Here is a 12,754-nt window from a genome sequence, read left to right as displayed (position 1 = left end):
GGTTATACATTTTATATATATATATGTATATATATATATATATATATATATATATATATATATATATATATATATATATATATATATATATATATATTTTTATATTTCACTCCGTCTTAACAGGCAGTATAGTTAATGCAATTTCAGTAGCTAAACCCTGGGTCCAGACAGAACGCTTCTGGCTTTTGTGAATGACCATTCTCACTCTCTCCATTTTTTCAGAATTACACACAGATGTGGTAAGGCCAGGTAGGTTGTGTCCCCTTCATCACAGACTCTGTTGTTCTGAATGGTTCAACCCACCTGAGAATCTTGTTACGATTTGGAATGTCTCTGTTACACCCCACACTGAAGTGTGCAACAGCATTTACATTTACTTTTGAAATAATTTTCAACAACAAACATTTGATGTTCAAATGTTTTGCTAAAAATTAAATCCTTGGGAAATTTGTGATTTTGTACATAAATGTTTTAAAATATGGTGGACCTAAAATCTTTTCAATTGTCAGTGAAAATACACATTGCCTTTTGAAACATTTAGACCTGGCCGCTCTCCAAAAAAACCTATAATTTTTGGAGATGTTTAGCCTGTCTGCAAAAAAAACGCATATCTCTATGATATTAATGATGATAATCATTTTGTTTCTGATTAACAAACGAAAATGTGTCCGTTGAATCATTTATCGATATACACTCAATTATTTTGCAAACTAATCCTAGGATTTTTGGCTTATTTTAACAAAATTGGAGTTAAATTATTTAATACGGTCTATTACTAATTTATTATCAAATGAGTAAAATGTACCAATTTCAAATGTACCAATGTCAAATATGCCCATATTCTACTAGGGAAGAGCTTGATTTATTAATACAGCTGTAACTGATGACTGGTTGTATAATTCTAAAAGGAAACTTCAGTCTAATGTTATAAAGAATGTGCAAGGAAGTTTGGGGTAAGGATTTTAGTAAGGGGTTGCGTTATGTTCAAATAACTGTTTTCCACAAGCCAACAGAGCTAAAATTTAGTTTGCTTCATTTCCATTGGGTTTCTTCTAAAAATGGCTACCCTCAGCCATTGGGATTTCACACATTTTTTAAGACATTCTTTACTTATATTTCGTGAGCAATCCTCATCAATTCTCAATACGTAATTTGAACTCTGGACTTTTTATTGTTCTGTGTAACTTGGAAATGAATGGCCATTGGAGGTGATATTTGATGATGATCTCAATGATCTCCACTTTTGGCTAATTTTTTTTTCCATTGTGTATGTGCTCCTTTCTCCTTTCTTAAGAAAATATATGTCAACATTTAAACCAACTGTTCATTAACAAGCAACTACAGTATGAATTTCATAACTGTAAATATTTTGCTTGTAGCTGTCATTTCAGTGAACATGATCTACAGTGAACTTACAGACTAGATACTTCAGATCTCAAATGCTCTACAAATTATATATCACTTAAGATAAACTTCATGACATTTTTGCATGGAGGTAAGAAAAGTTGTTGTAATGAGTGAAAGTAAAGCTGAGAATTTTTGCCAGCTAGTGGTGAAGAAGGATAGAATGAACAATTCAGAGAAACAGAAGAAATGGTAAATAATGAAAGCTGACAAATATCTTCACAGCAGACAAGGATCTTTTCTTATTGTAAATGACTTGCAATTGTTATGTCTCTTCATGACTGCTGAGCATCTGTGTTCAGCCATGCCTGAGGCTGTCAGCCTCAGCTAGGCATGTATGCCCAAGCTACCTATGCCATCCTTGGCTGCACCGATGCCAGAACTCTGCCATGCTTACCCATGCTTCCTCCCATCTCTTCCTCCATATGACATGCTGGGATACTCCAGCTGTAGTTTAATTTCCTGTGACGTGCCTAATTACTGTAATTAAGGATTAATTGCCATTAATTATTCACACATAAGCTCATCGCAAATCATGGAGTAAATGTCTTCTGAAAGCTGCCATGCTAACCATAGATAAACACACTGCACTGTTTCAAGCAGCTGAAACTATCACACAAATGCATTTTGAAAGAATCTTCCTGAATTTCCCAGCTTGGTTATTTCCATGTCAAAACATAGACAATTAGAAAGATGGATTGATAAAGGCCTAATAACAGAAAGGAAATGCCTAGCACTGACAAGAGACTGAAAAGGTGTTGTTCTTACAGTTTTAAATATAAATATAAAGAAGAATGTGGTGTTCCAGAGATGCTTTAATTGTTCTGCTAGTGCCTTCTGTTCCAGATTAATGTATGAAAGCATTTTCATTCGGGTACATAGGTTTGTTTGTCTGATTTAAACATTTATGTTAATAGGCCTTCTGCTGGCCTTTTAATGATTTACAGACTGTTGTAAACAGTTTCTAAGAATATCCATCATATGAAGTCATTCTCTCTCTCTCTCTCTCTCTCTCTCTCTCTCTCTCTCTCACACACACAAACACACACACACAAAACCCAAAAGACTGTGTGACTAAAAAAAAAACCTGCATTGAAGTTCCAAGTTTAATTAAAATTTCTTCAAGATAAATACGCTGTACTGTTCATTTAGATTTTAATCAGATACTATAGATAATAGTTGTTATATAATTAGTGCTTGTGTATTTTTAATTCCTGTTCCTCCACTCACATGCATACACACAGAAGCCTCTCTGATCTCTAAACATGCATCACAATAATTTGTGCACTCCTATTTATCATCATATCTATGTCTCCCCTTCTCTCATCTGTCAGGGCACACAGTTGCCTTCATTTATTGACTCTCAATTAACACTTGTAGATTAATTACACTTTATGTGTTAGTTGGTGTAAATACATTTCTGGAAGCTTTGTTTCCAAAGTTCACACTACTCCTACAATGCACCTGCAATAGGAGTAGTGTGCAGCATCTATACATAAAATTGTGTTGCTAAATTAAAGTGTTTAAATTGATAAGAATGTATTTATTGGCCTCTGTAGGCTAAAGCTATGTCTTTTTTTTTTAGCAAAGACTAAAGGCCAGTCAACATGCATATGGAATCAAGTGTCATAGCATCAAGTCAGGTGTAACATCCTGGTTCAGATCCTTTTAAAAATCATTTTATTTTATATCAAACACATGAGAGGTATGTCAGTGAAGCAACAATTTTCACCTAATAATTTTTTTTCACATGTGCATGAGTAATGTGTAAATTCCATAGAAACCCTATGACATTCCAAAACAACACATTTTCTCCCAGAAATATATATAAAAATGCAGCTGAAACATGCATGAATGGACTGAGGGCTTAACATTACCCGCTGTGCAATTTGCATCCAATGTGAATTCAGACAAAAGGATTCACAAAGGATTTTTATGTTAGGAAAATTTAATATTTAAATATTTGCAGTTCAAATAAATTTGATGATTTGATAATGGCCAATCCTTAATCTGCTTAATAATTAAAGGCAAAACCAGAGGGCTATTTTCACTAGTCATTCTTTATCCTCTTGTCAGTTGATGGGCTTCCATTGGAGACAAAAGAAATAAGAAGGGCTGTTTATATCATCAGCATAGAAATGAGCATGTCTCTCTTTCTTTTTTCTCTCCTACACAATATTCATCCCCACCTCTGGTAGGATTGTGACTCCAGCCACACTGCACTACCCTTTCAGCTTCCAGATGACAATGTCACCAAATGTTATCCTTCGATCAGTCAAGGGGGTCATAAATATACAAAAAGGAAACTACCTCCTGCTGTTTAAATTGGCCTCATCTCTCTCTCTCTCTTTCTCACGCTCTCTCTGTAAAATGTTAACACACACCAAAAACACATAATTGTGGTTTTTATAAAGATTCTAAACTCAAGTTCAATCAAGGTTGGTCAGGCATTGCATTCTTTACAGCAGACTGTAACTGCAAGTGGTATTACCATTCTAATTCATATCCAGCATTTCTGTTGGATGTGCATGTGTAAGTAACTAATGACGTAGTTGAAAGAGGAACTGATAGTCAATGGCTACTCAGGATCAACACAGATCTGAGCACAATCATTCCCAAGACAAACAACTTGTCTTTTGTGCTTACACAAACATACAATCACAACATAGAACAGAATGTCTGTTATCAGTGGGGCCATAGAGGATCATAGACAGTGAATCTGTGAATTGCTCTATTATTAAATTGTTTGAAGTAATGTCTGAGCTTGACACACTTGAGCTTGTACACATACATACACTAGTTATGTATAGGTATTTTCTTTGAAAAAAATTACACATATGTTTCTGTTTCATGATTTAATGATTGAGTAAGTTACAGTAAAGATGCAGGCTGTAATTCAGCACTATGCAGCCTGCTTGTCTGGAAAAAGAAGACAAAACAAGACAAGGTAAGACAAGGGGATTCCAGTCATGATAAAGATCATTTCTGAACGAGGTACAAGATGTTATATTTAATGTCCTATTTAAACAGTGCATTTAAGAATTGGGATTTATGAATTTAGGAAAAACAAAATTCCATTTAGGAAGTCTATCTGTGAGCACAAGAAAAATAAACTGCTTTAAACTTTAAGGATGGAGGGGGCGCTCTATGGCGGCAAAGCAGTAAGTCGTGTTTGGCAGGGCTCCTGGCATGCTTACCTAATGTAGTGTTTTTTCTTAAAGTATTATTTCAAAACTCGACACCAGAAGTTTTAGTACTGGACCCTCTTGCTAAGTTGATTCTAAAAACTACGAAAATGGCGACAAATCTCAGAAAATACAAGTACACGGGACCTGCGGGCGATAGGCCAAACGCCTCCTCGGACCAGAATATTTCTAAGGCCAGGAGTGAATCGGCTCCACCCTCACCAAATCCCAGCGAAATGGATACGTCTGGTTTGAAGTCTGAAATATGTCTCGCACTGAAGTCTCGGTTCTCCCGAGACACCGGATTCCAGCTCATTCATAGCAGCCGCCAAGATGCTAACTGAGGTGCTACAACTTGAGAAAGAGCCACTGATTGATCGCTCACATCGTACACCAGGACAAAAGAAACCGGGCGGTAAACCAAGAGTAATTGTTGCTAAGTCACACTAATATCAGGACTTTGCGGAGATTCTGCGCCGTGCACGCACTCGTGGCCCACTTCATTTCAATGACGCGTATATCACAATTCTTCCTGATTATACTGCAAGCGTGGCCAAAGCTCAGGCAGCGTTCACAGACGTGAGGAGGCTTCTTCGAAACCGACAGGGTGTTTGCTACGGATTCTTTTTCCGGCACGACTTCGTATCACCCACAGAGAAGAAGACAAAGAATTTGCTGATCCAAACAAGGTTATCTTGGCGACAGATGACGGACATTGACTGTGAACCGGGTTTCCCTTAGCTTGCATATTTTTCAGGTTGTATTGGCACAATTGTTTTATATCCCAAAATATGTACATTGTCTGCATACAGAAAATGTTTTCTAGGGGATGGTAGTAGACTACTTTGTTTACAACTAACTAATTTTGGAGGGTCAACATTTACGTTTATATTATTTTCATTGAGAATACTACAGTATTTCTTTTCTAAGTATATCTGGGGGCTAGCCAGGAGTCCTAGCAGTTAGAGTTATGTTCCTCAATACAAGCACTATAATGTGTGGATCTTTTTGTTGTGAGGTTTTGTTTTCTCCTGGTTCTTGTAGGAGAAGAGGGTGGGATTATACTGGATTTGTATACCATTGGGTCGTTTCTTGTCAGGATCTTATGTGTGATCCTTTGGATCCGTATATATAATTGTACACAGTTTTAACATGGCTAACAAAAAAGGTACTAGGCATTCTTCTGAATATCCAGTTAACTGTGTGAGTTGGAATGTGAAATCCATCAACAGTCCCTTAAAATTTAGAAAAGTTATAGCGCATTTAAAACAGCTTGATACAGACATTGCATTTTTACAGGAGACCCATGTGTGTTTAGCGGATAGTCTACGTCTAGTCAAAAAATGGTCTGGTCAGGTGTTTCAATCAAATTTTCACTCTAGATCGAGAGGAGTGGCCATCATGATTGGTAAACACATACAATTCACTGCTTCTAGTGTACATACAGACTCTGCTGGACGATATGTTCTCGTGGTAGGGAAATTGTACACACTTCCAGTTGTCTTAGTCTCGGTTTATGCACCAAACTGGGATGATTGTAACTTTTTTAACACATTTTCAAATATGCCAGATATGTCAACACACAGTCTCATAATTGCTGGAGATACTAATTGTGTGCTCTCATCTCTAGATCGGAGTGCAGCCGGAAAAACAACCCTTACTAAGTCTGCTCAGTCGATCAAATCTTATGAAAAATCTCCAATTTTTGGACACGTATGGTGTGGCTGATGTGTGGTGCTTTCGCAATCCTACCTCGAGGGCATATTCATTTTTCTCCTCTGTTCATAAAACGTACTCCCGAATTGATTACAGTATTTTTTCACCGACAATCGAATTCTACACTTGGTGAGGGAATGTGACTATGGCACCATAGTCATTTCAGACCATGGGCCCCTCAGTATGAAATTGTGTTTTTCAGATTCTCAATCAATATACCGCCATTGGCGATTTAACACTTTACTACTTTCAGATGAGAATTTTGTCAGCTTTTTAAGGGCAGAAATTAAATTCTTCCTTAAAGTTAATCAAACCCCAGGAATGCCACTGTCTGGGAGTCCTTAAAGGCCTATTTAAGGGGTCAAATAATTTCATATTGTGCTAACAAGAAGCTCTGAACGTTTAAGATTGTTGACAGACAAGATATTACTTGTGGACAGGAAATATAGCCATTCCCCTTCGCCAGATTTAGTCAAGAAACGTATGTCACTTCAAGCTGTATTTAATACTCTGTCTACCCACAAAGCCGAGTACCTGGTTTCTAAGTCAAGGCATGGACTATGAACATGGTGAGAAGGCGGGGCGTCTGCTCGCACATCAGCTACGCCAGAGATCAGTTACTCAAAATATTCGAGCTATAATCAATGGCCAAGGTAATCAATGCTCAGACAATGAGAAAATTAACTCATGTTTTAGTCAGTTTTACCAGTCACTATACTCTTCTGACTCATCCTCTAATCAGTCTGATTTGGAGACCTTCTTTGAAGGTATAAACGTTCCCTCCATAAGTCCGGATCTGGCCGATGAATTGGAAAAAGATATTTCGGTAACTGAGATAGTTTTTGCAATTAGAGACATACATACAAGTCTCCGGGACCGGATGGCTTTCCAGCCGAATTTTTCAAGAAATTTTCAGAACCGCTGTCTCCCTTATTACTGTCAGTTTTCAACGAGCCTTCTGTAACCTTGTCACTTCCAATATCTACGCATCAAGCTATCATCTCTTTACTACTTAAAAAGGATAAAAACCCTCTAAATTGTAGTTGAATGCGGATGCCAAGATCTTCGCAAAGGTCTTGGCAAGGCGCCTTGAGAGGGTAGTTCCCACTGTTGTTTCACCTGACCAGACAGGGTTTGTGAAAAATCGCCAATCCTTTTTTAACATTAGACGACTGTTAGGTGTGTTGTATGCTCCCACTCCACTCGGCCACAAAGACGATGAGGTGATACTTTCTCTTGATGCTGAAAAAGCATTTGACCGGGTTGAGTGGGGTTATCTCTTTAAGACTTTAGAAATATTTAAATTCGGCCCTAAATTTATCTCATGGATAAAATTGCTTTATTCTTTGCCAATGGCAGCGGTACATACCAATAATAATATATCCAGTTATTTTGAATTACAACGAGGTACACGGCAGGGATGCCCACTCTCGCCCCTCTTATTTGCGATGGCGATTGAACCTTTGGCTATTGCCGTAAGGCAGAGCTTAGGCATTAAAGGTATAAATCGTATGGGCTTTGTGCATAAGGTCTCTCTTTATGCCGATGACACGCTTTTGTTTATTTCGGGCCCTCTGTCTAGTATCCCTGAGTTATTGATCTTACTTGGTAAATTCGGGAGAATTTCTGGCTATAAGGTTAATGTTCAGAAAAGCGAGATGATGCCTGTGACCTCTCTTGAAGGGAAACTTACTGGCACAGTCCCATTTAAAGTTAGTTCGGAAAAATTTAAATATCTGGGTATTTGGATAACACACAATTTTAAGAATCTTTATAGGGCTAATTATCATCCTTTGTTGGCAAATCTTAAACAAGATATTGCTCGTTGGGAATCCTTGCCTCTTTCCCTGGAGGGAAGGATTAATTTAGTCAAAATGATTATCTTACCTAAATTTCTTTACTTGTTCCAAACCCTGCCAATTTTTCTTTCTAAATCATTCTTTTCCAACCTGAATAGCCAGCTATCATCCTTTGTTTGGAATAAAAAGCATCCAAGGATCAACAAAAAGATATTACAACTGCCCCGTAATTTGGGGGGCATGGCACTTCCTAATTTCATGTACTATTACTGAGCAGCTAATATTAGAGCGTGGTTGCATTGGTTGAGAAGGGACACTTCTCTACCAAGCTGGGTGACTTTGGAGAGGGCCTCAATTACATCCAGCTCTCCTACAGCATTGCTCTGCTCTCGGGTTACCCTTTAAACAATCAATTTCAACATACTCTTCTAACCCAGTTGTTGTCCACACAGTTAAGATTTGGAATCAATGTAGACGGTCTTTTGGTTTCACCGGGTTATTGTTTGCTGCCCCTGTGTCGAATAACCACATGTTTATCCCTTCGGTAACTGATGAAGCTTTTAATAGTTGGGCTTTGAACGGACTACGTTCACTGTATAATCTGTACATTGATAATAAGTTTGCCTCATTTGAACAACTGGTAGAGAAATTTAATATTAAAAAAATCACAGTTTTTTAGATATTTGCAGTTGAGAAACTTTGTTATGGCCAATTCTGTTTGTTTTCCTCAGTGTCCAGCTCAGTCCCTTGTGGATAAGATATTTGATTGTAGGATAGACACTGAACAGGTCTTGAGCAGGATTTACACACTGCTCAGTTCATACCATGTGACCAGTCTGGACATTCTGAAACACAGTATGGAATCTGACTTGGATGAAGACATATCGGACGTGGTCTGGCAAAAGGTCATACAGAACATTCACTCATCTTCGGTGTGTCTGAGACATGCTGTTACTCAGTTTAAAGTGGTACACCGTCTACACTGTTCCAAAGACAAACTGTCCAAGATAAAGCTGGACTTGGATCCTGCATGTGACCATTGCAAGCAAACACCTGCTACACTTCTTCACATGTTTTGGACTTGTTCAAAACTTCATGGATATTGGCTATCTATTTTTGATGCATTTTCCAAAATATGTGGAAAAACTGTGCACCCATACCCTTTGACTGCATTATTTGGGGTGTTCAAGGTGGATGCTTCTTTTAGCAGGTACCAGGTGAACATGATCGCTTTTTGCTCTCTGCTAGCTAGAAGACTTATTTTGTGTACGTGGAAGGATTCATGCCCACCAACATATGGACTCTGGATTAGAGAGGTCATGTGTCATATACATTTGGATATTCTTTGTTGTTCTTTGTTGCTGTGTTAATATAAATGTGAAACTGAAACTAAAACAATAAAAAGACTGTTTAAAAAAAAAAACTTTAAGGATGATGTCAGAATAGCGCCTGTTTGTGCAGAAGGAGAGAGAGAAAGAGAGAGAGTCGGGAGAGAGAGAGATGGAATCATGGTTCTGAAATCAAAGACAGGACAGGGGCACGGAAACAATAAACCCCCATTCCGTGCAATGCCATCTTCTAAACAAATGTATGGCATTTATAAGTAAATAATTAATTGGGCCAGAACTTCTGTTTACAGGATTTTGGAGTAATAATTGGATTAGTCTGTACTGCAGGCACTGCTCTGGGAGTGGCCTTTGACAAGCCAGAGCCAGCGAAAGTGTGTGTTCATGTAGGTAGCATATGATACACATCAGTGTTGTATAAAGTACTAGAAAGCAATACTTGAGTAAAATTACAAGTAGCGTACTAGAAAAAGACTCTGGTAGAAGTGAAAGTTACCTTTTAGAATATTACTCAAGTAAAAGTCTTAAAGTATCTGATATATATGAAATTCACTTCCGGGTGAACGCTGGCGCTATTAGCTGCTGCTGCTCAAGGAAGAAATTTTAAAAAACCTTTAGTGATTCATAATCGTCCTGCACTTATGAATGCATGGATGCATCTATGAACTGTTTTTAAATCGATTTAAGGAGTCTGACTTCGGTATCCACGCTGATTCGGCGGGTTTGTACGCTGGTTGATCTACCTGCATACCTGTGACTGTAGATGCTCTCTGCGGTTGCCGATTTGACTGCTATTGACAGTTATTGACTGTTCTCTGCGGTACTTCTGGCACGCGGTTCAACTATGAAGATCATTGAGCTACTGGTGCAGATGAACTACATCTGGGTCGTCCTTTCTGCAGTATACCACTCGGTAGCATGGACGATGCTCCAGTATTATTATTCAGCTTATTCAGCTCCGTTTGCGTTCTTTTAATCTTCTGTCAGTTCCACATCTTCCCCTGGATATTGTGTACATACCACGTTGGAAATATATACATTGCGGGTCTCGGCGGAGTTATAACATCGATGGCTCCGGTCAAATTCAAATAATATACGATCGCTTTCCACTAAAGGACCCCTGGTGTACAATCTACTGTCTGACCGTGAGTTTGACTTTTTCTGTCTAACTGAGACATGGCAGAAACCAGATGACTTTTTCCATCTAAACCAGTCTGTTCCCCTAGGATACAGCTATGTTTGTAAATCTCGTGAACCGGGAAGGGGAGGTGGGCTAGCAATACTTTATAAAAAGAAATTGAAAGTATCCCATTTGACTTTGTCTACATATTCTTCTTTTGAGTCAATTGCCATAAAAACCAATGGTGCGATTCCTACCATCTATATAGATAGATAGATAACTATCTACCGCCCTCCCAAGAACAATAATGCCTTTTTATATGAACTATCTGAACTCTTGACTTATCTATGTTCCATATCCTCAAATGTTATCCTTCTGGGTGATTTTAACATTCATTTAGATAACGACAGTAATGCATCTACAAGCGAATATTTATCATGTTTGGATAGCTTTGGTATACAACAATTTAACACACTGCCCACTCATACTAAGGGGCATACTCTTGATCTCGTTTGCTGCTCTGGTATAACACCTTTTAATTGTAATGTTTCTGATCTATCCATGTCAGATCACTTTCTGGTGTCATTTTATGCCAAACTGGCTATTTTTAAGGTAAACCTGTGTCGCCCGATTACATTTCAGAATATTAAGAACATTGATTTGCCTACTTTTGCTGATGAACTTGCCATCTTCTCCAGTAAATCTGATTTCTCTACTGTTGATGAACTGGTAAAATATTACGATGATGGACTGAACATGATTTTAGATGAATTCACACCTGTGAAACCTCAAACTGTTTCATTTGTACATTCAGCTCCTTGGTTTACACCCGAACTGCGTGAACGTAAAACTAAAAAAAGTGGGTTAGAGCAGCTGTACGTCAGGTCTGGCCTTACTGTTCATAAAGAAATGTATGCTGAACATATTCAAAATTATAAAAATGCACTGACTAAAGCTAAATCCGATTACTACTCCAACATAATTGGAGTTAGCAATGGGAACTCTAGGTCTCTTTTCTTGGTGGTAAACAATATTCTGAAACCACCTGATTCTTTGCCATCTGATATGTAGTCTATTGACCTATGTGATCGCTTTTTTACTTTTTTTTTCTTCTAAGGTTGAGAATGTACATCGGCAATTACCTACTGGTACTCTTCACAATGATTCTTGTCAGTCTATCACTCACACACCTCCCCACTCTGTTTTCTCTAATTTTACACTACCAACTATCTCAGAGATAGTAGGTCTGATGGGTAAATCTAAATCTTCGACTTGTCAGTTAGACCCTCTACCAACTCCTTTAGTAAAAGCTTGTTTACCAGCCCTTTTGCCGTTGATTATCAAAATTGTTCATGCTTCACTTGGTTCTAGTTTTGTACCTCCATCTCTTAAATCTGCTATTATCACACCCATACTTAAGAAACCAGGGGGTGAACCATTCAATTTTGAAAATTTTCGTCCTATTTCAAATTTACCATTTATCTCTAAGGTAGTTGAAAAGTGTATTGCAACTCAAATTCATGAACATCTGTCCAACAATAACTTGTATGAAACATTTCAATCCGGTTTTCGTCCCCACCACAGCACTGAGACTGCTCTTGTCAGAATAACCAATGATCTACTGTTGGCAGCTGACTCTGGGCTTTTAACTATACTTGTCCTTCTAGACTTGAGCACTGCCTTTGATACTATCTCACATAACATACTTATTGACAGATTAGTTTCCATTGGTATTACTGGCACTGTTCTGTCTTGGATTAGGTCATATCTATCTGGACGCAGTCAGAGCATTCAATTAAAAGGTTTTAGTTCAAGAACATCTACAGTCATCACTGGTGTTCCCCAGGGTTCTGTTTTGGGCCCACTTCTTTTCATTATATATGCTTCCTCTTGGTGATATCTTAAGGAAATATGGTACTAACTTTCACTGCTATGCGGATGACACCCAACTCTACCTGTCTGCCAAACCCACTGGTTCCTCCGCCGTCTTTGTCAAGCTGTTTAGCTGAAATTAAAGACTGGCTCTCAGCGAACTTTTTGAAGGTAAATGGCAATAAAACTGAGGCTCTGCTTGTTGGCACTAGATCTGTTGTGTCTAAATCTAACTGTTTCTCTTTACATATTGACAATACTGCAATCTGTCCTTCCTCTCAGGTTAAAAGTTTGGGTGTCATCTTGGATAGC

General features: G+C 38.1%; 1 protein-coding gene across 3 annotated transcripts in view; it reads right to left on the bottom strand.

Moving 5' to 3' along the window:
• The window catches only part of pbx3b (pre-B-cell leukemia homeobox 3b), a 105,921-nt gene that overhangs the window by 50,841 nt on the left and 42,326 nt on the right, over positions 1-12,754 (bottom strand). The gene's annotated exons all lie outside the window — the stretch shown is intronic.

Source organism: Tachysurus vachellii, chromosome 11, assembly GCF_030014155.1.
Source record: "Tachysurus vachellii isolate PV-2020 chromosome 11, HZAU_Pvac_v1, whole genome shotgun sequence".
In the NCBI taxonomy this organism is placed as follows: domain Eukaryota; kingdom Metazoa; phylum Chordata; class Actinopteri; order Siluriformes; family Bagridae; genus Tachysurus; species Tachysurus vachellii.
This window is presented reverse-complemented; position numbering and strand designations above follow the sequence as displayed.